General features: G+C 42.0%; 1 protein-coding gene and 1 pseudogene across 7 annotated transcripts in view; both read right to left on the bottom strand.

The window, feature by feature from the left end:
* NT5C2 (5'-nucleotidase, cytosolic II) overlaps positions 1 to 25193 on the bottom strand; it is a 188926-nt gene that overhangs the window by 98470 nt on the left and 65263 nt on the right. For 4 of the 7 annotated variants that reach the window (XM_066238394.1, XM_066238393.1, XM_066238392.1 and 1 more), the window contains exon 1: positions 21601 to 21684. The exons of 1 other annotated variant lie outside the window; for it this stretch is intronic. The gene's annotated coding sequence lies outside the window, so the exon portion shown is untranslated. Of the gene's footprint in view, positions 1 to 12290; positions 12407 to 20814; positions 21044 to 21600; positions 21685 to 25193 lie in introns of those variants that run through there. 2 more of the 7 variants (XM_066238391.1, XM_066238387.1) reach the window with 2 other exon arrangements.
* LOC136310176 (ADP-ribosylation factor-like protein 2-binding protein pseudogene) lies at positions 12154 to 12675 on the bottom strand (annotated as a pseudogene).

Consider the following 25193-nt stretch of genomic DNA (forward strand, 5'->3'; position numbering starts at 1 on the left):
CAACGAAGACTTGATGCTTCTCATCTCTCTCCCTTCCTGTCTGTCTGTCCCTCCAACTCTGTCTCTGTCAAAAAAAAAAAAAGTTGATAAATTCAGTTCATCAAAATCTAAAACTTCTCTTCAAAAGACACTTAAGAGAAAGAAAAGACAAGTTACAACCAAGGACACAAGTTCTCAGCCTCATGGAGCTTACATTTTAGTGGAGAGAGTAACTAAATATATAATATTGTGTCAGGTAGTGGTAAGTGGTATGTGGTATAAGTCAAATAAATAAGGTGAGAAAACAGAAAATGACAATGGTCATATTGTAAATAGGAAAACCTTGGAAAGCCTCTATGAGGAGGTAATATTTGTTTAGAGGCCTAAGTCAAGTTAGGGAGTAATAAACAAACAATAAATCAATTTACCAATTTACTACAAAGATGGCGTTACAAGTCATGTTAATCTATTTTGTATATTCCCATTAATATGAATATGCATGCTGTAAAATATTTAAAATGTTTTATTCCCTTAGAAAGTAAACAAAAGAAAATTGTGTTTTCTTATTTTTTATTTTCACTTACTGATTTTAGAGAGGGGAAAGGAAAGAGGAACGCTGACTTGTTTAGCTATCTATACATTCACTGGTTGATTCTTGTATGTTCCCTGATCAGATCAAACCTGCAACCTTGTGTATCAGGATGACATTCTAATCAACTGAGCTACCCAGCCAGGGCCAGAATTGTGTTTTTATATTGTGTTTCCATTAAAATGTTTTCTATCTCTCCTGACAGGGAGGAGATAAGCTGAAGAAAAGTATTTACAAATCATACATCTTATAAAAAGACTTGTATCCAGCCTGACCAGTGGCCCAGTGGCGACACAGTGGACAGAGCATCACTCTGGGACACTGGGGTCCCAGGTTCAACCCCGAGGTCACTAACTTGAGTGCAGGCTCATCTAGCTTGAGTGCAGGCTGCTGGCTTGAGCCAGAAGACACTAACTCAACTAGAGACCCGAGTCAAGGCATGTACGAGAAGCAATCAATGAATAACAAAAAAAAGTGCTGCAACTACAAGTTGATGCGTTTTTTTTTTCTCTTCCTCTATCAAAAAAATAAGAAAAAAAAGACTTGTACCCAGAATATATAAAGAATTCTCAAAATGCAATAAGACCAAATATCCGATTTTAAAATATAGGCAAAATAGTTCAACAGCTGCTTTATCAAAAAAGATATTTAATGGCAGATAAGCACATGGAATGATGCTCAACATCATTATCATTAGGGCAATGCAAGTTACAAACATGAGATTCTACCACATGCCTGTTAGAAGGTTTAAAATTAAAAGGACTGACCATGCCAAATTTGGTGAAGATACAGAGCAACTACAACTCTAATACATTGCTGACGAGTATATAAAAATAGTACAGCACTTTGGAAAACAATCTGCCATTTCCTTAAAAGTTAACTTATATCTATGTCCCAACCTTTCACCTAAGTCATTATTCAAAAGAAATGAAAGCATGTATTTTTAGAAATATTATATACAAATATTCAATAGCAGCTTTGTATCAGCCAGAATTGAAAACAACCCAAATGGATAAAATGTGGTACTTCATACAATAGACTACTACTATGTGATAAAAAGGAATAAACTACAAGTATACAACCTACATAAATATCAAAATTATGCTAAGTGGGCCCTGGCTGGTTGCCTCAGTGGTAGAGCATTAGCCTGGTGTATAGATGTCCCAGGTTGATTCCCAGTCAGGGGCCCACAAGAGAAGCAACCATCTGCTTCTCTCCCCCTCTCTGTCCCTCTTCTCCTCCCACTGCCAGTGGCTCAGTTCAAGCATTGGCCCTGGGCACTGAGGATACTCAGCTGGTCCAAGTGTGTCAGCCTCAGGCATTAAAAATAGCTCGACAAGGTGGTTGCACAGTGGATAAAGCGTCAGACTGGGATGCAGAGGACCCAGGTTCGAGACCCCGAGGTTGCCAGCTTGAGCACAGGCTCATCTGGTTTGAGCAACGCTCACTGGCTTAGACCCAAGGTCGCTGGCTCCAGCAAGGGGTTACTCAGTCTGCTGAAGGCCCATGGTCCAGGCACATATGAGAGGGCAATCGATGAACAACTAAGGTGTCGCAAAGAAAAACTGATGATTGATGCTTCTCGTCTCTCTCCATTCCTGTCTGTCTGTCCCTATCTATCCCTCTCTCTGACTCTGTCTCTGTAAAAAAAAAAAAAAAAAAATAGCTCGACTGTTTAGTGCATCGGCCCCAGACAAGGATGGATCCGGTCCTGGAGCATGCAGGAGTCTGCCTTACTATCTCCCCTCCTCTTAAAAAAAAAAAAAAAAATTGTGCTAAGTGAAAGCAGACAGACAAAAAGAATGAGCACATACTATATGTAAATGCATAAAATTCTACAAAAAGCAAACTAATCTACAGTGACAAAAAATAGATCAATGATTGCCTGGGGTAAAAGAGTGAGGTTGGGAAAGGGCCCAAGGAAACTTTAGGGAGATAATACATTCATTATCTTGATTATAGTGATTGTTTTACAGGTGTGTACATATGTCAAAACTTCTTGCACACTCTACATATGTACAGATTGTTGCATGTATTTATATACCAATAAAACTACTTTTTAAAAGTCAGGCTTTTTTTACTTCTTTCCTAAAATTAGAGGCAGTAATTAAACTAAGAAAAGATATCCCCTATGGTGGGAATATATATATATATATATATATATATATATATATATATATATAATTTTTTTTTAATTACCTTCTTCAAATTATTTGCAGGAAAAATTCAAAGCACTTACCTGGGTCATGAATGGATTAAACAAAATACATTTATTTTAAAATGCATTTTATTTTAAAAACTCAACTTAGAGTCTCAGCAAAGGTCATTCAAAACTTTATTCAATTAAAAAATGCAAACTTGCCTGACCAGGCGGTAGCGCAGTGGATAGAGCGTCGGACTGGGATGCAGAGGACCCAGGTTCGAGACCCCGAGGTCGCCAGCTTGAGCATGGGCTCATCTGGTTAGACCAAAAGCCCACCAGCTTGAACCCAGGGTCGCTGGCTCCAGCAAGGGGTTACTCGGTCTGCTGAAGGCCCGCGGACAAGGCACATATGAGAAGGCAATCAATGAACAACTAAGATGTCGCAATGTGCAACGAAAAACTAATGATTGATGCTTCTCATCTCTCTCTGTTCCTGTCTGTCTGTCCCTGTCTATCCCTCTCTCTGACTCACTCTGTCACTGTAAAAAAATAAACAAATAAATAAAATTTAAAAAAAAAATGCAAACTGGCCCTGGCCGGTTGGCTCAGCGGTAGAGCGTCGGCCTAGCGTGCGGAGGACCCGGGTTCGATTCCCGGCCAGGGCACATAGGAGAAGCGCCCGTTTGCTTCTCCACCCCTCCGCCGCGCTTTCCTCTCTGTCTCTCTCTTCCCCTCCCGCAGCCAAGGCTCCATTGGAGCAAAGATGGCCCGGGCGCTGGGCATGGCTCTGTGGCCTCTGCCTCAGGCGCTAGAGTGGCTCTGGTCGCAATATGGCGACGCCCAGGATGGGCAGAGCATCGCCCCCTGGGGGCCAGAGCACCGCCCCTGGTGGGCGTGCCGGGTGGATCCCGGTCGGGCGCATGCGGGAGTCTGTCTGACTGTCTCTCCCTGTTTCCAGCTTCAGAAAAAAGAAAAAAGAAAAAAAAAAAAAAAAAAAAAATGCAAACTTAATAACCATATTATCACTAATATGGGATAAAGTCTGCCATGAAATCTATAGTTATGTGAAGGTAAAGGGGTGAGATTTTCTTAAATCATTATCTTCAAATAATTCATCAAATGACAGTTTTCTATGATTTTACCCAACACATCTTAGTGTTACTCTGACATTTCTGAACTCTATCCAGAGACAGTCTATCTAATGCTTAACAATATTTCATAATGATAATAAAATTGACGATGATTCTTTTTTCTTTTTTTTTTTTTGGAGATGAGAAGCATCATCGTTGCAGCACTTTAGTTGTTCATTGATTGCTTCTCATATGTGCCTTGACAGGGAAGGGGGCAGGAACCTCCAGCCAAGCCAGCAACCTTTGCGCTCAAGCCAGCAACCATGATGATGATCCCATTCAAGCCAGTGACCCCACGCTCAAGCGAGCAACCAGTCAGGCTCAAGATGATTTTTTTTTCTTATGATTTACCTTTTTAATTTATTGTGTTGACATGGTGTCAAGTGACCCACTCAATATAACACCATCTATATACACTGCATTGTCCCCCATGCCCCATGCAAAGTCTATTTCCACACGTTTCACCACCTTTGCCCCCACCCCTTACTTCATCCCTTCCTTTCCCTCTGGCAATTGCTAACCTGTTGTCTGTATGTATGTATTATGTATATATAATAAGCAGGTAAACATTTCATGTCATGTTTCCAGTGTCAGGCTTAAGAGTAGTTTTTTCAATAAGGTAAGGCAGCAGCTGATACTAAATAAAAAGCTCTTAATTTTAATTCTTTTCAAACAATAGTGATAGTGAGATAATTCTGTTTCAATATAAAATAGCCAGCCTCCAAAGTAGTTGTACCTGAAAAGTAACAACTGAAATGAACTCTTAAGCATTTAAAATACTGTAGTCTCCCCCTTGAAAAATACTTCATAGGCAAAACGTACAGTTCCCTTCACCACTAACATACCGTCCCACAAAGGAAAAGAAACCAGCTGCCCCAACAGCTCCAGGGAACTGCTGAAAACAGGAAGAAATGAGTAACTGAAACTTAAGGTAAGTCTGGTTAGCAAAACCAATTTAAATGTCTGTTTCAGGACCAGTCAGTAATTCACTCGGAAAGACCTGAGTAGCACATTAGCACAGTATGTAGCAAAGATCTATCAAAGTGTTTTTAATACACATGGGAGTTCGATGCAAATATTCATTTTTCTTTTTTGTTTTAATGACCTAAATATACTTAATTAATATTGTGAAACATCCCCTGCTCCACAGCTTGGAGCCCTGACAGAATATATTTTGATATTATCATAACACTGTTGTTTAGACAAATTTTTTTCAGTACTATCCTGTTGGGAAAACTTTTAGCCATGTACCTCCAACATAGTACTGTATGTAATTAAACAAACACAGAAAAATTTTAAAGGACAAGCTAAAAATAAAAAAGTCATGTTTTCTTTACCCTGGAGGACCACTGAGCTGATTTTCTCAATTCCTTTGGTGATGGGAGGCCTTACCAAATATTCATTTTTCAATAAATAAGTGTGCCAATATACATAATAATGATAACATTAAGCAAATATTAACATTCAGTGTTTTACTAAACTTCACTGGAATTTATTTTGTGTTTCAAATATAAAGCTTGACATTTACAAGTTTTATAATCTAAAGCTTGGAATTTACAAGTTTTATAATCAAACAGTCTCATTCTAAGAACAATGAACACTGCTCTGAAACTTAAGTGGAAAGGACAATTTTGAATGATTTCTTCAAAAGTTCTCACCAACCTGAAATTATTTCACTCTTAATAAATACAACTTTAATTAAATATTACACATATTAAAAAAGCTTACAGAAGAAGTTAAAACTATATCCTCCACCTCTATGCCTGGTATCATACTAAATAAGCACATTTTATACATAGCCCTTGATAACCTTGGTCCTTGACACATGAGTGAGTAAACAGTTTTTTGGGGTTTTTTTAAATTTTTTTCTGAAGTGAGAAGTGGGGAGGCAGAGAGACAGTCTCCCAACCGGGATCCACCCAGCATGCCCACTAGGGGGCGATGCTCTGCCCATCTGGGCTGTTGCTCTGTTGCAGCTGGAGCCATTCTGGCACCTGACAGGAGGCCATGGAGCCATCCTCAGCGCCCGGGCCAAGTTTGCTCCAATGGAGCCTTGGCTGCGGGAGGGGAAGAGATAGATAAAGAGAAAGGAGAGAAGGGAGGGGAAGAGAGAGATAAAGAGAAAGGAGAGAAGGAAACGTAGAGAAGCAGATGGGTGTTTCTGTGTGCCCTGGCCAGAATTCAAACCTGGGACTTCCACACACCAGGCTGACGCTCTACCACTGAGCTAGCAGGCCAGAGAGGTTAAACAGTTTTAAATAGTTCATGACAAAGAGGTTTTGTTCATTTTTCATTTCACTATTCTCATTCAGAGTTCTTCACATCATTTGCCCCAAGTTGTACTACACATTCCTATCAAAGGGCAACCTCAGGTTGCACACCAAGTGATGCAGACCGCTAACAAATTCAAACTAAATAAAATCATACTTACCTATCCCACACATATCATTTGCTATCCTCTTACCCTGCTTTATATATATATATTAATATATATATCTTTTTTTAGATTTTATTTATTCACTTTTAGAGAGGACAGAGGAGAGAGAGAGAGAGATGGAGAGAGATATGGAGAGAGAGAGAGAGAGAGAGAGAGAGAGAGAGAGAGAGAGAAAGGGTGGGGAGCAGGAAGCATCAACTCCCATATGTGCCTTGACCAGGCAAGCCCAAAGTTTCAAAAACCAGCAACTTCAGCGTTCCAGGGTGATGCTTTATCCACTGCGCCACCACAGGTCAGGCTATATTTCTTTTTTGTACATTAACAATTCCAGACATAATATATTTGACAATTTTACATACTATCAGTCCCTTTCTCTAAAATGTAAGCTCCAAGAGGGTGAGACTTACTGTGTTTGCTACTATATTTCCAGTTCCTTGAACAAGTCTAATACACACTGGCAAAAATAAATGAACACTTAAATCTCTAGGCTTGAGCTCTTTGCCTGTCACAAGCTAATTTTGTGTAAGCCTGAAAATGCAAGAATATTGTACAAGTTCCTTTTAATGCCTAAATGAATCTTTGTGAAATCTTACTTGTGGTTCAGAAATGCGTAAGATTCTTGGTTTGATTAATGTAATATGTTCCTAACGTTTCCACATCAGGCCTTAGAACAAAAGGTTCCTTGTTCACTAATGGAAAATAAAACTGAGAAGAGATCTTGTCAAGTAAAAAATGCAGTACCTGCTGCCTTAACAATTTGTTTTTCTTCTTCAAGCAACAACATGCTCCAATCTCTAATCTGGAACTGTAACTAAAAAATATAAACTTATTTCAAAATTATACAAAAAAGATATAAACTTGTATGTTCTTTAACATTCTATTGCTATTACTCCTAAAATTCCATTGCATCTGCCATATCAAACAGAATGCTACCTATTAGTTCTACATCAGCATATTAAAGTTACTTCTAACTGAATGTTCTGAGTAATACCAGACTGACACAAAAGAATAAGCAAGCATGTAAAGAAAACATTTTTAAAAATTGGACTTGTGGATTTACATTCAGCTAATACATACTTTTTGCCTTTAGTAATGATTCTTGAATAGTTTTTTTAAAAGCAAGTAGCCTGACCAGGCGGTGGCGCAATGAATAGAACATCAGATTGGGATGCAAAGGACCCAGGCTCAAAACCCTAAGGTCACCTGACCAGGCGGTGGAGTAGTGGATAGAGCATCGGACTAGGAAGCGGAAGACCCAGGTTGAGACCCCACTGTTGCCAGCCTGAGCGCGGGCTCATCTGGCTTGAGCAAAAAGCTCACCAGCTTGGACCCAAGGTCGCTGACTCAAGCAAGGGGTTACTAGGTTGACTGAAAGCCCGCGGTCAGGGCACATATGAGAAAACAATCAATGAACAACTAAGGTGTCGCAAAGAAAAACTGATGATTGATGCTTCTTCTCATCTCTCTCCATTCCTGTCTGTCCCTATCTATCCCTCTCTCTGACTCTGTCTCTGGGAAAAAAACAAAAACAAAATTTAAAAAAAAAAAACCCACTCTGAGGTCACCTGTTTGAACGCAGGCTCACCAGCTTGAGCAAGGGGTCACTGTCTTGAGCGTGGAATCATAGACATGATCCCATGGTTGCTGGCTGGAGCCCAACGGTCGCTGGCTTAAGTCCAAGGTCACTGCCTTGAGCAAGGGGTCCCTGGCTCAGCTGTAGCCCCACCTCCGCCCCGTCAAGGCACATAAGAGAAAGCAATCAATGAACAACTAAGGAGGCTAAAGAGCCTCAACAAAGAATTGATGCTTCTCGTCTCTCTTCTTTGCTGTCTGTCTGTCCTTCTCTCTGTCACTGTCACAAAAAAATTGTAATAAATAAATAAGGCAGGTAAAGCCCTGGCCTGAGAGTTCAGCTGGTTAGAGCATCATCAGGAAGCGCAGCGGTTGCCAGTTCAAGCCCCAGGGCACATATAGGAGCAGATTGATGTTTCAGTCTCTTTCATTCTTTCCATTCCTCCCTCTAAAATCAATAAAATAAACATTAAAAAAAATTTTTTTAAAGGTAAAAAATTCTGCTTTATTTATAAAAGAACTCATTTTTTAATCAAATAAGCTCTTATTCACCACTCAGTTTTGCTTTAGCTGTTATCTTTCCTCTTACGAAATAAAGAGAAAAATCAGAAAGGCAAAAATAATCACCACAGTATTTCTATCTTTTTGTATGTAAACTCACATTTATGGCTTAGTCCATTTATCTGATAAAAATGCAGATATATGCACGCATTTAATACCTTAATAATGCTAACATAATAATAGCTAACATTTATTAAACTATCACTTTTTTCATTAATTATTCTAAACACTATACATATTTTATCTAATTGACTTCTCACAACAATAGTATAAATCAATACTATTATCTTTATTATACAAAGGAGAATATGGCACATAAATCATAGAATTATTCCTGTGATAAAGTATGCAGATTCTGGAAACACATGTGGTTTTCAAATCTGGCTCCAGCACTGATGAGCTCTATGACTGAACAATTTACACAATCACTTTCGTTTCTTCCATTCAAAATGGTCAGATTCAGTGCATTAATAAGTGCAAGGTGCTAAGAATAGTGGCTGACACAAAATCCTTAATAAATTATTTATAATGCTAGAACCCATGGTATTTAATACCTGCAGACTCTGCACAATGCAGGACTTTATGTTTGGAGGAATGTTATAATAGCTTTCAACTTTCAGAGCCAAAACCTCAGGAGTACCCATTAGGTGCCAATGGCTATACAATTTCACAATTTTTATCATGTCAATCTAAGTACTGTATCCTAAATCTAATCTATGTGTGTGGGGTTTTTTTGGTTTTTTTTTCCTGAAAGCTCTTAGTTCCACATAAAATTATCTCATCAAACCTACTACAGAGCCTGACCAGGCGGTGGCGCAGTGGATAGAGTGTTGGACTGAGATGCAGAAGACGCGGGTTCAAGACCCCGAGGTTACCAGCTTGAGTGCGGGCTCATCTGGTTTGAGGAAAAACTCACCAGCTTGAACCCAAGGTCGCTGGCTCCAGCAAGGGGTTACTCGGTCTGCTGAAGGCCCGTGGTCAAGGCACATATGAGAAAGCAATCAATGAACAACTAAGGTGTTGCAATGCGCAATGAAAAACTAATGATTGATGCTTCTCATTTCTCTTCGTTCCTGTCTGTCTGTACCCGTCTATCCCTCTCTCTGACTCACTGTCTCTGTAAAAATAATAATAATAATAATAAATAAATAAATAAAAATTTATTTATACCCAGTTATAGTAAGGTAAGAGAGATAAGTCCCTGTTCTTACAATAAATGCTACATTGGATGTTTAAAAAAAATTTTTTTTAAATTAAAAAAAAAAACAAAAAAAAAAACCTACTACAGAAGTAAATCATTCCAGGCTAAAATACAGCATTTACTGACTTCAAATTTGTGACAGACTCTAATGTTTAATCTCCAAACAGTTTGGTCTTTTTTTGTTGTTGTTGTTGCAAAACACTTTAAATTTTACTCACAGTACACAAGTATTTAATAAGCGCCACATCAGTACAGAAAACACATAGCCTACAGCTAATCCGTTAAAAGCACAACAGCCAAGTGAAAAGTCAGTACAGAGTCTTATTTTTACTTTAAAAAAATCTAAGATACACATGGGGACCTGAACTATTTTCTCTTTCTAGAGATGTGACACCCATGCTTTCCGGTCAGTCATGTTCTATTGAACCTGTGCTAAGCCAACGCACTTCGTCAAAGCACACAGATAAGCAGGCAAGCCGTTCGCTGCTCCTACTCATGCTGAGCTGGACCAGTGGAGGAACACTGTCTTGGTAGGAAGATTCTGAGGCCCATCTACCCCAACAGAAAACCTAATGAACTGGTTCACATAGAAAAAGTTCAAGCAAACCTGCACAAACACCTAACATTCTATAAGGAAAGGAGAAAAAGATACACTTAGTCTACTTCCAGCATAAGCACACACTCACCTGTGCCCAGTTAAAGGGACACTGACACAGGAAGCATTTCTGCTCTCCTGGCACAAACAGCTAAAAAGCACACAGCATATAATACTTTGATCTTGAAGTGGTTAATCGTGGAAGTTCCAGATTACATCCACTAGGTTAGCTTGAGTATTCATCTATAAAAATAGTTTTTCAAAAATACTTAAAAGAGGCCCTGGCCAGTTGGCTCAGTGGTAGAGCGTCGGCCTGGCGTGCAGAAGTCCCGGGTTCGATTACCGACCTGGGCACACAGGAGAAGCGCCCATCTGCTTCTCCACCCCTCCCCCTCTCCTTCCTCTCTGTCTCTCTCTTCCCCTCCTGCAGCGAGGCTCCATTGGAGCAAAGATGCCCCAGGCGCTAGAGTGGCTCTGGTCGCAACAGAGCGACGCCCCGGAGGGGCAGAGCATCACCCCCTGGTAGGCAGAGCGTCGCCCCTTGGTGGGCGTGCCGGGTGGATGCAGGTCGGGCGCATGCGAGTCTGACTGTCTCTCCCCGTTTCCAGCTTCAGAAAAATACAAAAAAAAAAAAAAATACTTAAAAAAGCCTGACCAGGCAGTGGCGCAGTGGATAGAGCGTCAAACTGGGATGCAGAGGACCCAGGTTCGAGACCCCGAGGTCGCTAGCTTGAGCACGAGCTCATCTGGGTTGAGCAAAAAAAAAAAGCTCACCAGCTCGCACCTAGGGTCGCTGAGCAAGGGGACACTCAGTCTGCTTAAGGCCCACGGTCAAGGCACATACGAGAAAGCAATCAATGAACAACTAAAGTGTCGCAACAAGAAACTGATGATTGATGCTTCTCATCTCTCTCCGTTCCTGTCTGTCTGTCCCTGTCTATCCCTTTCTCTGACTCTCTCTCTCTGTCCCTGTAAAATAAAATAAAATACTTAAAAAAGAGGCCCTGGCCTGTTGGCTCAGTGGTAGAACGTCGGCCTGGCATGCAAGAGTCCTGGGTTCGATTCCCGGCCAGGGTACAAAGGAGAAGCGCCCATCTGCTTCTCCACCGCTCCCCCTCTCCTTCCTCTCTGTCTCTCTCTTCCCCTCCAGTAGCCAAGGCTCCATTGGAGCACAGTTGGCCCGGGCACTGAGGATGGCTCTATGGCCTCTGCCTCAGGCGTTAGAATGGCTCTGGTTGCAACAGAGCAATGCCCCAAATGGGCAGAGCATCGCCCCCTGGTGGGCATGCCAGGTGGATCCTGGTCGGGCGCATGCAGGAGTCTGTCTAACTGCCTCCCCATTTCCAACTTCAGAAAAATACAAAAAAAGGGGGGGGGGCTTAAAAGAGAGTTCTAGAAACAGTGGGATTACATCAGGGCCAGAAAACATAGTAACACAGGGACTACAAATGTAAGACTAGGAAAACTGACTTTAACATGTAGCTTTTAAGTCCAAGGACATCTCTCTCAGTTGAATCCTGCAGCCAAGACACACCATGACAACAGGAGTTCCGGAAATTTCAAGATAGGGAGCTGGCTTGAGTAAAGCCCTAGACCCACACTCCCAAACAGGAAAAGCTATGGAGGATGAAACTTGTGCTGCCATACCAACACGTGTTGGAGAGGGCCCCCTGTGAGGTGCTGGGTGTGGGCTTGTTCTCAAGGGGCCGGACTTGAGCCCCTGAGAATGTCCACTGAGGGAGGGGTACTAGGCTAACTGAACACAAGGTGTTTCCAAAGCAACAGGTCCCAGGAGGGTCACATGATTGTTTTTGACCCATCAATACTTGATGTTGATGAAGAGTTGCAGAACAGAACCGCTCTCCAAGATCTCTTCTGTCATCAGCTGACGCCTCTCCCAGCACACTGGGCTGCTGCAGTCTGGACTCTCATTGCCGGGGCTGGGCCTAGTGCCGCAGGTTGTTCTGGGAAGCTGGCAAAGAGGGTGACCTGCACAATGAAGTCACCACTAAACCACTGCTTAAGTCAGGTCCCCAGCCTTCTTTTTCTGCTCTTTTTCTACTCTGTAATCCAGAAACATTACCTTTAAAGCCAGAAAGTCGGTGAATGTGAGCAGCATGTCGAATATGTCACCAGCCACCTCGTCTTTACGGTGCTGTAAAGTTGTCGTGAAGGAAAAAAAAAAAAGTTGTCGTGAAGGCTGCCATGCTAAACCCGGGATCCGCTCCAGCAGTTCTTCAATGTACTTTTCTACCAAAGAGATATATTCATTAAAAATAGGCATGTAGGTGAGTTTAATTCTCTTCCGTGTCTTCAAACTCCTGGTAGTACTTGTCCACGAAATTTCTCTGTAATAACTGGAACTCGTCATCCATGATAATGTCTTCTAAATATCCCAACCACGCATCAAATTCTGCATCAGAGGCGGAAGAGGAAGACAGTGTGAAGCTCTCTTCTACAGCATTCATGGCCGCTGTCGCCACCGCATCCACCCTGCGTGGGCAAGCCCAACCGTTGGCCTCCTACCAGGTCCGTGGCCAGACCCAATCTCCGTTCAGCTCCGTAGCTAGAGATACCCACCTAACTAGAATCTAACATGACTATTTAAAATAAAGTTTGCCAAATGTTCTCCAAGGATAACTAGTAAAATACATACAATACTCATCTTTACTGGCAAATTACTTTAGACAAAATACTGTAGTGTAATAGAAACCTGTAGTGTAGCCCTGGCCGGTTGGCTCAGTGGTAGAGCGTCAGCCTGGCTGCGGAAGTCCCGGATTCGATTCCTGGCCAGGGCACACAAGAGAGGCGCCCATCTGCTTCTCCACCCCTCCCCCTCTCCTTCCTCTCCGTCTCTCTCTTCCCGTCCCGGAGCCGAGGCTCCATTGGAGCAAAAGATGGCCCGGGCGCTGGGGATGGCTCCATGGCCTCTGCCCCAGGTGCTAGAGTGGCTCTGGTCTCGACAGAGTGACGCCCCGGATGGGCAGAGCATCGCCCCCTGGTGGGCATGCCGGGTGGATCCGGGTCGGGCGCATGCGGGAGTCTGTCTGACTGCCTCCCCGTTTCCAGCTTCGGAAAAATACCAAAAAAAAAAGAAAGAAACCTGTAGTGCAATAATACATTTAGACCAGGGGTCTCAAACTCAACTCAGCATGTGGGCCGCAGAGCAAGATCACAGCCGTTCAGCGGGCCGCACTAGGTCTACAAAAGGCAACGGTTACGCAACACTTTTCTCACTGCAGTTGAAAACAAAAAAAAATCAGTACAACAAGCACAATCGTACATGCGGTTTACTCAGTGTCACAAAACGACCAGAAACTGTAATTCGCATCACAACTGCTGTTAACTAAGCTAATATCTAGCTAGGATGCTAGAGAAATGAAAAATACAAGTAGGCCCCTAGGCTTACTTAATTTTATCCAAAATATTTTGAACTTCGTGGATTAGTCTGCGGGCTGCACAAAATTGTTCGGCGGGCCGCAAGTTTGAGACCCCTGATTTAGACTGTATTAGGTAAATTTACTACACTGTTCTGGCCCAAATTTAGAACCTAAGATACTTTTCCTGACCTTATAAATTTACAGAAGTAAAATTTATGACAGAAACAGAATGTGTAACAAATGCTAAATGAACACTATACTAAAAGTAAGCTAAGAAATAACAACAACATATACAAGCCTAAATATAAAAAGCAAAAACAGCCCTGGCCAAACGGCTAGGTAGGTTGGAGCATCATTCTGATAAAGGCTGCTGGTTTGGTCCCCAGTCAGGGAACATATAAAAACACTAATGTTTCTGTCTTTCTCTTTAAAATCAATCAATAGGGCTGGCTTTAGCTCAGTGGTTCCTTTGAGTCAAAGCTCACTTGCTAAAATCAATCAATAAATTTAAAAAAAAAAAAAAAAAGCAAAATTATTTTAGAAATAAACAGAGGTGAACAAACAGCCTTATGATATCAAGTTAAGGAAGGCTTTCTTGGATAAAAGACAACATAAACCATAAAGAAAAAGAAGGACAAATTTGACTATATTAAAATTTAAAGCTTATTCCTATCAAAACAGTCTATTTGTATCAAAACATAAGGAAATTATCAGACAAATCCAAACTGAGGGACATTTTACAAAACAACTGGCCTGAACTCTTCAAATATATCAACATTTTGCAAACAAAAAGCTGTGAACTTTTTGTGGATTAAAAGTAACTAAAGGGCGCCTAAACTGTGGTGGCGCAGTGGATAAAGCATCGACCTGGAATGCTGAGGTCGCCAGTTCAAAACCCTGGGCTTGCCTGGTCAAGGCACATATGGGAGTTGATGCTTCCTGCTCCTCCCTTCTTTCTCTTTCTTTCTCTCTCTCTCTTCCCCCGCTAAAATGAATAAAGTCTTTAAAAAAAATTTTTTTAAGTAACTAAAGGGCCGTAGCCAGGTAGCTCAGTTGGTTCAAGTGTCGTCCCAAAAGGCCAACATTGCAGGTTCAATCCCCAATTAGGGTACATACAGGGGTCAACGAACAAATGCATGGATAAGTGGAGCAGCAGACCAATGTTTTTAATTCTTTTCCTTCCTCTCTAAAATCAATAAATGAAATAAGTAAGTAAAGGAACATGGCCACTAAATGCAGTTCATAATCTATGACTAGATCCTGGACAAGAGGTAGAGTTGGAGAATAGATATAAAGGTCATTATTGGGACCACTGAGAAATTTTCAGTGTGCACTGGATATTAGATAATAATACTGCATCCATATTAAATGTGATAATTGTATTGTGGTTCTGTAGAATAACCTTGTTCTTAGAATATTATTTTTTTGAGGGGTGAAGTGTCATGATGTATACAACTTTTTTTTTTTTTTTACAGAGACAGAGAGAGAGTCACAGAGAGGGATAGATAGGGACAGACAGACAGGAACAGAGAGAGATGAGAAGCATCAATCATTATTTTTTTGTTGTAGCACCTTAGTTGTTCATTGATTGCTTTCTCATATGTGCCTTGACCGTGGGGCCACAGCAGGCCAAGTAACCCCTTGCTCAAGCCAGCGACCTTGGGTCCAAGCTGGTGAGTTTTTTGCTCAAATCAGATGAGCCTACGCTCAAGCTGGTGACCTCGGGGTCTCAAACCTGGGTCCTTCGCATCCCAATCCGACGCTCTATCCACTGCACCACCACCTGGTCAGGCACAACTTACTTTTAAATGTTAAGAAAAAAATGTATATAAAAGATAACCCTGGCCACACAGCTCAGTTGCTTAGAGCATCATCCCAATACACCAAGGGTGAGGGTTCAATCCCCAGTCAGGGCACATACAAGAATTAACCAATAAATGCAAAATTACGTGGAATAATCAATTGCTGTTTCTCTCTCTCTCCCTTTCCTCTCTCTAAAATCAATAAATTAATATTTTTAAAGATTAAAATAGTTCTTTTTAAAAAAATTAAATGGGCAAAATGTTAATAACTGGTGAGTCTAGGTGAAAGATATAAATATACAGGGTGGGGCAAAAGTAGGATTACAGTTGTATGTGAAAGCTTATTCTTGTATTATTATTTATTAATTATTATATTATTTTCCACATGAACTGTAAATCTATTTTTGCTCCACCCTGTATTCTTGAACTATTATTGTAGTTTTCTTTAGGACTAAAATTTTTCAAATAAGAAGTTGAAATAAAAATGTAAAACCTCTGCACAACAAAAAGAGAAACCATACAGTGAGAAGATACTTGCAACACCATAACTGAGACAGGATCAGTATAAAGAGAGCTACAAACCAATGACAGAAAAGCAAACAAGGCAACAGGAAAAAAAATGAAGGATATAAATAGCAATTTGCAGAAAAAGAAATCTTACAATAAATGGGCGTAAAGAAGTTCAACCTCACTTATAATTAGGGAAAAACATATTAAATTGAATTTTAATTTTGTTTTAAAAATTAAAAGTCTGACAATATCAATGTTTGCAAGGATATGGTGAAGTAGAAACTCACAACCTGCTAATAGGAATTTGTACTTAGTATTTTGGAAAGTAATGGCATTATGTAATAAAGTTGAAGATCCTTTTACTTTACACATAAGAATTCCTTAGGCTTAGAATTCTCTCTAATACATGTAAACAAGATGACACATCCAAGAATGTTTATTATACTACTGTTAGTAATAGCAAAAAATCAGAAATACCTAAATATCCATAAACAAACATATATTCATATAGAGCAATCAAAATGAATAAACCAAAGATACATCTATTAGCCCTGGCCGGCTGGCTCAGTGGTAGAACAACAGCCTGGCCTGTGGATGTCCTAGGTTTGATTCTTGGTCAGGGCACACAGGAAAAGTGACCATCTGCTTCTCCACGCATCCTGCTTCTCTTTCTCTCCCCGCCTCGTACGGCTATGGCTCAACTGATTCAAATAAGTTGGCCCCTGGCACTGAGTATGGCTCCCTGGCCTCAGCCTCAGGCGCAAAAAATAGCTCAGTTGCCAAGCAATGTAACAACGCCCCAGATTGGCAGAGCATCACCTCATAGGGTGCTAACCAGTGGACCCCGTCCCACTCCGACACATGCAGTTAGTTGTCTGTCTCTCTGCCTCCTCAGCTCTCACTTAATTAAAAATAATAATAAAATACATCTATCAACATTGACATGTATCAAAAACAATGAACAAAAAAGTAAGTTGCAGAATCATATGTAGAATATACATATTAAACAAGAGTATATTTACTTTTATGGATATATACATATTATGGGAATAATAATTACTGAATTCATGCCACTGTTTACCACTAGAAGAGGGAAAAAAGGGGGGATGGAGTAGCAAAGATACATAAAGGCCTCAAATGTATCTATAATTTTATCCCTTTAAAAAATACATAATGAAAAGAGAGCACAATTAGAAAATGGCAGGAAAAACCCCCTGCACTAACTAAATATGATGGCCTATAACTAGATGATCATTACATTATTTTCTGTATGTTTGAAATATTTCATATTTTAAAACAAATTTAGCTTCTCGGCCTGGGGAGCTGGGGAGTTCTCATTGTCCTCCCAGCCCTCCTACCCTCACCTGAATGCCCTCAATAAAATGGTTTAATTCCTCCCCCACAAAAAATAATAAATTTAAATTAAAACATTAAAGAAACCTATAAATTGAACCAAAAAGTTTTCAAAAACATATATCCCACTGGACATTTGAAGAGGAAACATACTAATACCCAACCAACTAGAATTTATTGATATAGATTTTCTTTAAGCCATTAAATACTTCAGGTACCAGATTTCAGTCTTCTCTTTCCAAGCAGACCATAACATAGCAGACTTTTTCATCTTACTCTTGACAATGCTTCCCAACCAAGAGACAAACAAAAGGTAGAAACAAAATACAGTAGTTCAACACTCTCCAAGTTAATGCAATCCTTTTGATTCTATATTCTACCTTAAAATGGGATAGCTTTGCTGCTCTGTTGGTAATTTTGCTATTTTTATTGGTCTGCTTCTAAAGTTGTTTTCCATTGGGGGGGGGAGCCACTGCAAACTTTGGTAACCAATTCAAGATCATAATCAAATTTCAAATGGTTAAACAAGATTTACTGTGCCAAATAACAAGGACCTTAGCACCCTGTCATACTTTGTTATCAACTTCCTTAAAGCAAATAATTTTTTCATATATGAACCAAAAAAAACAAAACACCTACTACTCATAAAAGTATCTTAGTTCATTAATTCTGCTCTATCTGCAAGAAACCCATGTAACATATCTTGTAAACAACTTTCCAAAATTTCTCCAGCTATTACCTCAGACTATTGCTATACCAAATCCTTTGCCCCTCAATATATCCACTTTTTTATCTTCTCCTTACTCTCAAGTGCCACGTTCTATATATTCTCCCTGATCCTACAAACCTACAATAATCTCTCCACTCTGAACCAAAAATAATAATGGCTATCATGTATAGAGAATCCAATGTATGTTAGTATTGTTTCAATGAAATTATCCCATTTAATTCATGTAACCCTGTGAAATTTGTTTTACTTTTCCCTTTTTCATGGTGAGAGAAACTGAGAAAGGTCTCTTAGGTTAAGTTCTCCAAGGTTGCATGGATGTTAAGCAGCAAGCCAGGTCTCAAACCCACACTCCAAAATCCAGGCCCTTAAACATAGTGATGCTGTTTCCTGACTCCAAGTATTGACTGTCTTTACTACTCACATGCCACTTAACATATTCTCTTTGATAGTTAACATGTATTCATAAATGATGTCTAAACAGCTCAAAATATTACATTCAACAAAAATTTACTGAGAACCTGTATGCCAGGCATTATTGATTTCTAGGCATAAAGTTGTATTACAAAGCCTCTATAAATAAAGAGTAGATAAATTTTCGAGATATATGGACATCTCAGAAATATGGGTAAGTGCAAAATTAATAACAATATGTACATAGCAACTACATAAAAACTGTTTAGATAAGAACTGGAAAAGAACATATTAAAAATAGTATCATAGGCCCTGGCCGGTTGGCTCAGCGGTGGACCATCGGCCTGGCGTGCGGGGGACCCGGGTTCGATTCCCGGCCAGGGCACACGGGAGAGGCACCCATTTGCTTCTCCACCCCCACCCTTCCTCTCTGTCTCTCTCTTCCCCTCCCGCAGCCAGGGCTCCATTGGAGCGGGGATGGCCAGGGCGCTGGGGATGGCTCCTTGGCCTCTGCCTCAGGCGCTGGAGTGGCTCTGGTCAAGGCGGGGTGACCCCCCCGGAGGGGCAGAGAGTCACCCCTGGTGGGCGTGCCGGGTGGATACCGGTCGGGCGCATGTGGGAGTCTGTCTGGCTGTCTCTCCCTGTTTCCAGCTTCAGAAAAATACCAAAAAATAAATAAATAAAATAAAATAATTAAAAATTAAAAAAAATAGTATCATAAAATTGGGGTTTTGTAACTATTTCATTGACTTAGTTGAATTCATTTTTGGTAAGAGAGTTAAGCAAAAAAAAAAAAAAAAAAGACGCATTTAAAAAAACAAACACGTTTTGTGTGCTTTCTTTCCCTATAAAAGTTTAAATAACCTAGAAACAGAGGAATGATTATCCCTCCTCTGAACAGTCCACTGTAATTTGGCTTTCTTTAGCATATGCCTGATATCATCACTACACTAGGTAAGGCTTGCAGATACCAGAAGTAACCAGTATCTATATAAACCGCCCTACAAGTATAAACTTTGAGGAACTTGCCCTGGCCAGATAGCTCAGATGGTTAGAGCTTCATTGGGAAGTGAGGTTGCCAGTTCCATTCCTGGTCAGGGCACATACAGAAACAGATCAATGTTCCTGTCCCTTTCTCCCTCTCCCTTCCACTCTGTCTAAAATCTAATTAATTAGCCTGGCCAGGCAGTAGCACAATGGATAGAGCATGGAACTGGGACACGGAAGACCCAGGTTCAAAGCCTCGAGGTGGCCAGCTTGAGCTTGGGCTCACCAGCTTGAGTACAGGACTGTTGGTTTGAGCAAGGGATCAGACATGACCCCATGGTCGCTGGCTTGACCCCAAAGGTCGCTGGTTTGAAGCCCAAGGTCACTGGCTTGAGCAAGGGGTCACTTGCTCTGCTGTAGCTCCACAGTCAAGGCACATATGAAAATACAATCAATGGGGCCTGACCTGTGGCGGCACAGTGGATAAAGCGTCAACCTGGTAAACGCTGAGGTTGCCGGTTCAAAACCCTGGCCTTGCCTGGTCAAGGCACATGTGGGAGTTGATGCTTCTTGCTCCTCCCCCTTCTCCCCTCTCTATAATGAATAAATAAAATCTTAAAAAAAAAGAAAAAAAGAAAATACAATCAATGAACTAAGATGCTGTAAGGAAGAATTGATACGCCTCATCTCTCTCCCACCCTGTCTGTCTGTCCCTATATGCCCCCTCTGACTCACTCTGTCAGAAAAAAAAATTAACTAGTTAATTAAAATTAAAAAAAACTTTGGGGGACTTGCAGCTGATTGTAAATTTTCACATAATGGAATAAAATCTTAGAACTGAATGAAATCTTGCAGCCCTCTTACTTTACAGATTAGTTGATTACTAACATCTGGATTAATGAGGGTAATAAAGCAACAAATACTGCTGAAATGTAGTGGCTTATATTGCAAGAGAAATGCATTTCAGAAATAAAGTCTGTGTGTGCTACCATTAGCCCAGCATGTGGAGCTGATTTTAATCACTAACTAGCCAAGTCTTCTTGAACGTAACCTCTTCAGGCCTGAATGTCTTCATCAGGCTTCATCTACTGTTGAAGCGTCTTGTTAAATATTTAAAAGACCTCAACATTAAGTTGCCACGGTTCTGTTTCAATATTCTCTCACTACAGCTAGCAGCGTTTGCATCCGTTGCTTTAGAACCCGAAGTGAACAGTGTAAATACATCAGGAAGAGCCCGTTCGCACCAGGGCGCGCGCGCGCACACACACACAAACCCTAAGGGTGACTAGTCCTTGCAGAGCACTGTACTTTACAACTCTCCAACACCACGGCTCCAAAGACGAAGGCATGGGAAAAAGAAAGCTGACAACAGGTCAACCCACTGCTTTTCAAAGCTGGGGGCCTGCTGGAGTCAAACCCCCAAAACGTGCTTACAATCAACGGTTCGGGCCTCAGATCTGCATCTCACTCTCGGCTCTTCCGCTTCAGGGGTCCCCGGGAAAGTAAGAGACCGCCACCGAACTGACTCCTGACTCGGAAACCATTTGGAAACAAGCACGTTTTCATAGGGGCTTGCCATTCGATGTGAGCTTTCCAGGAAGTGCCGCAAACGACATAACTGGCGTGCGGGCTAACAACTTGGGGTTCTTGCTAACACGCCGTCAGCCTCGCATCCGACCACAGCGGCTGCTTGGCCTGCGTCTCGGGCCCATCGGGGGCACGCAGAGGGTGGGGAGCCTGGTGACGGGCGGCGGAAAGGCCGGCCTCGGGCAGACCTGAGTAAACGGGTGTCCCCCCGCGGCGGCATGGGGGCCGCCACCACCGTGAGAGAAAAGCGGGAGGGGGGGAGGACAGAATGCAGCGAGGCAGGCTCTGAGGCGGCGGAGGGCTGCGCTCGGACTATCAGGCGGGTCCGCGCCTGCTGATCACCGAGAAACAATGGCGCGGGCATGACGTGAGGTTGGGGGCGTCGCCGCGGCGCAGAGCAAGGGCTGTGCTGAGACCGAGGCTGAGGCTGAGGCGCCCGGGAACGGCAGGGCGTTCGGAGGCGCGGGCCCTTGGGCGGAAGAGAGGGGAGTTCTGGACGGCGTAGAAGACCCGGGCGGGCGCCGACGGCGGCCCCAGTCCCCGGCGCGCGCTCAGCCGCGAACCCTCTTTCTTCCTTTCCTTGTTCGCTCGACTGCCCCCTCCCCACCCGCCCGCGGGTCGGGCCGCACTCACCGTCCCGGCCGAACCGTAGCAATCCTAGCGCGCAACTGCCGCAACCGCCTCCGCGCGCTCCCTCCTCACCCGCGCCGCCTCGGCCCCGCCCCCAGCTCGCGCGTGACCAGGGACCTGCGCGCTGTTCCGACCCCTGGCTCCGCCGCAGAACCAGGCTGCCGCTACGCTCCCAGGCCGCCTGGCCCGAGGGAAGCAACGGTGCGGGCTTGCGCCTGAGTCCCTCACACGGATCTGGGTATCTTCAAACAGAACAGTGGTTGTTGCGGAGCTGTGGGCTGACGCACGTTGTCAACCCTTCCTTGTCCTTTAGGGCTACATCCTTTGGCCTTCTGCTTGGCCCCTCAGCAGTGTCCCCGCGCACCTCACCAGCTTCTGCTACCTCTCCACCTACACTCTGAGCCTTTCCCTTAGCAGGATGGGTACCCTTTTTCTCAGTTATAGAATCTTCAAGGCCCCACAGGTTCAGATTTCCATATCAGACCTGAATTCCACTGATGACCAAAAGTACCTGCTTTGGAGTGTATCAGAACTGGTTGTAAACCAAGTTCCACCACCATTTACAAATTGTTTGATATTGGAAGGATTACCAGACTTCACCCTACCTAGGTCCTATAATACAGGGATGGATAACAATGGTACCTACATCACAGGAAATTGGCAGGGTGAAATAAGATAACATAGGGAAGTTGAGCATCTTTTTATATGTCTATTGGCCATCTATATGTCTGCTTTGGAGAAATGTTTGTTCAGGCCTACAGCTCATTTTCTAAATCAAATTGTTTGGTTCTTTTGGTGTAGAAGTTGTAGGAGCTCCTTATTGGATGTATCATTGGCAAATATATTTTTTCATTCAATATCTTTTCATTTTGTTGATGGTTTCCCTTCCTGTGCAAAAATTCTTTAGTTTGATGTAGTCCCATTGTTTTTCTTTTGTTTCCCTTGCCCAAGGAAACATACCCAAAAAATTATTATTAAGAGCAATATCAAAAAGTTTATTGCCTATGTTTTCTTCTAGGAGTTTTATGGTTTGGGGGGTTAACTTTTAAATCATTAATCCAATCTGAGTTTATTCTTGTATATGGTATAAAAAAAAAAGTCCAGTTTCATTCTTTTGCATATGTCTGTCCGGTTTTCCCAACACCACGTATGACAGGACTGTCTTTACCCTTTTGTATATTCTTGCCTCCTTTGTCATAGATTAATTAACCATATAGGTGAACATCACTAATCATCAGGGAAATGCAAATTTAAAATCTTAATGAGATGCCACCTCACACCTGTCAGGATGGCTATCATCAATAAAACACCAAACAACAAATGTTGGCAAGGATGTGGAAAAAAGAAAACCCTCATACACTGTTGGTAGGATTGTAAATTGGTGCAACCACTCTGGAAAACAGTATGGAGGGTCCTCAAAAAATTTAAAATAAAATTACTATATGACCCAGAAATTCCACTGCTAGGTACTCATCTGAAAAAACCATACAGTGGTAGAGCGTCGGCCTGGCATGCAGGAGTCCCGGGTTCAATTCCCAGCCAGGGCACACAGGAGAAGCACCCATCTGCTTCTCCACCGCTCCCCCTCTCCTTCCTCTCTGTCTGTCTCTTCCCCTTCCACAGCCAGGGCTCCATTGGAGCAAAGTTTGCCCAGGTGCTGAGGATGGCTCTGTGGCCTCTGCCTCAGGCGCTAGAATGGCTCTGGTTGCAACAGAGGGATGCGGTGGATGGGCAGAGCATCGCCCCCTGGTGGGCGTGCCAGGTGGATCCCGGTCGGGCGCATGCGGGAGTCTGTCTGACTGCCTCCCCATTTCTGGCTTTGGAAAAATACAAAAAAAACCCATAATACTAACTTGAAAAGACATGCACCCCTGTGTTCACTGCAACATTATTTATAATAGCCAAGATATGGAAGCAACCTAAGTGCCTATCAATAGATGGTTGGATAAAGAAGATTATATATACAATGGAATATTACTCGGCCATAAAAGGAATGAAATCTTGCCATTTGCAACAGTATAGATGGACCTAGAAAGTATTATGCTAAGTGAAGTAAGTCAGACAGAGAAAGACAAATGCCATATGATTTCACTTATATTTGCAATCTAAAAAAAAACAAAAAAAAAGAAAAGAAACTCATATAGATACAGAGAAGATTTTAATGGTTAACAAATGGGTAAAATGTTGCAGGGAATGGATAAAAAATAAGAAAGGATTAAGAAATACAAATTGCGCCTGACCAGGCGCTGGCGCAGTGGATAGAGCATCAGACTGGGATGCAGAGGACCCAGGTTCAGACCCCGAGGTCCCCAGCTTGAGTGCAGACTCATCTGGTTTGAGCAAAGCTCACCAGCTTGGATCCAAGGTTGCTGGCTCGAGCAAGGGGTTACTCGGTCTGCTGAGGCCCATGATCAAGGCACATATGAGAAAGCAATCAATGAACAACTAAGGTGTCACAACAAAAAACTAATGATTGATGCATTTCATCTCTCTCTGTTCCTATCTGTCTGTCCCTATCTATCCCTCTCTCTGACTCTCTCTCTGTCTCTGTTAAAAAAATGCAAATTGCCAGTTATAAAAACAGCATAGAAATATAAAGTATAGCATAGGCCCTGACCAGTTGGCTCAGTGGATAAAGCATTGTCCCAGTGCACCGAGTTCATGGGTTCGACCACCAGTTGGCATGTATGACAAGCAATCGATGAATACACTACTAAATGGAACAACAAGTTGATGCTTCTCTCTCTCGCTCTCTGTAAAATTAATGAAAACAATTTTTAATAAAAATAAAAAATAAATTTTTAAAATTACAGCATAGGAAATATAATACTATAATACTATAATAACTATGTATGGTGTCAGATGGGTAGTAGACATAACAGGGTGATCATAAGTTTTATAAATGTCTAATCACTATGTTGTACACCTGAAACATGTAATATTATATGTCAACTAATTTAAAAAAATTTAATTATTAACAAAAAGATAATGGAAGGTCCTTGGCACAGTCCTGGGCACATAGCATTCAATAAATGTTTATTGACATCCCCACCACCAACCCACAAACAATTTGCATTTGCTAGAAGACTCCTTAATGACAAAAAGCTCACTATTTTCAGAGCAATGCATTCCTTGGTCTCAACAACAGTTCTTACCAGATTTCAGCAGTTCTGACCAATTCGAAAGTGTTTCTGAAACTTCCACTCTCTGACCCAAGTCCTATTTTTTGTAGCCTCAGAGAACAAACAAATCTAATCTCTCTTGACCTTCTACTTTTCAAACACTTGAAGATTTTTGCCCAAGGTCTTATTCCAGACAAGTTTTTCCCACTCCTTTTATTATTCCCGCTTTGCCCTGTATTGTTTTGTTTTGTTTTGTGACAGAGACAGAGAGAGAGAGATAAATAGGGACAGACAGACAGGAAGGAAGAGAGATGGGAACCATCAGTTCTTTGTTGCAGCACCTTGGTTGTTCATTGATTGCCTTCTCATATGTGTCTTGAAGGGGGTGGTGGCTACAGTAGAGCAAGTGACCCCTTGCTCAAGCCAGTGACCATGGGGTCATGTCTGTGATCCCACGCTCAAGCCAGCGACCCT

This window comes from Saccopteryx bilineata, chromosome 7 (genome assembly GCF_036850765.1).
Source record: "Saccopteryx bilineata isolate mSacBil1 chromosome 7, mSacBil1_pri_phased_curated, whole genome shotgun sequence".
NCBI classification, from domain to species: domain Eukaryota; kingdom Metazoa; phylum Chordata; class Mammalia; order Chiroptera; family Emballonuridae; genus Saccopteryx; species Saccopteryx bilineata.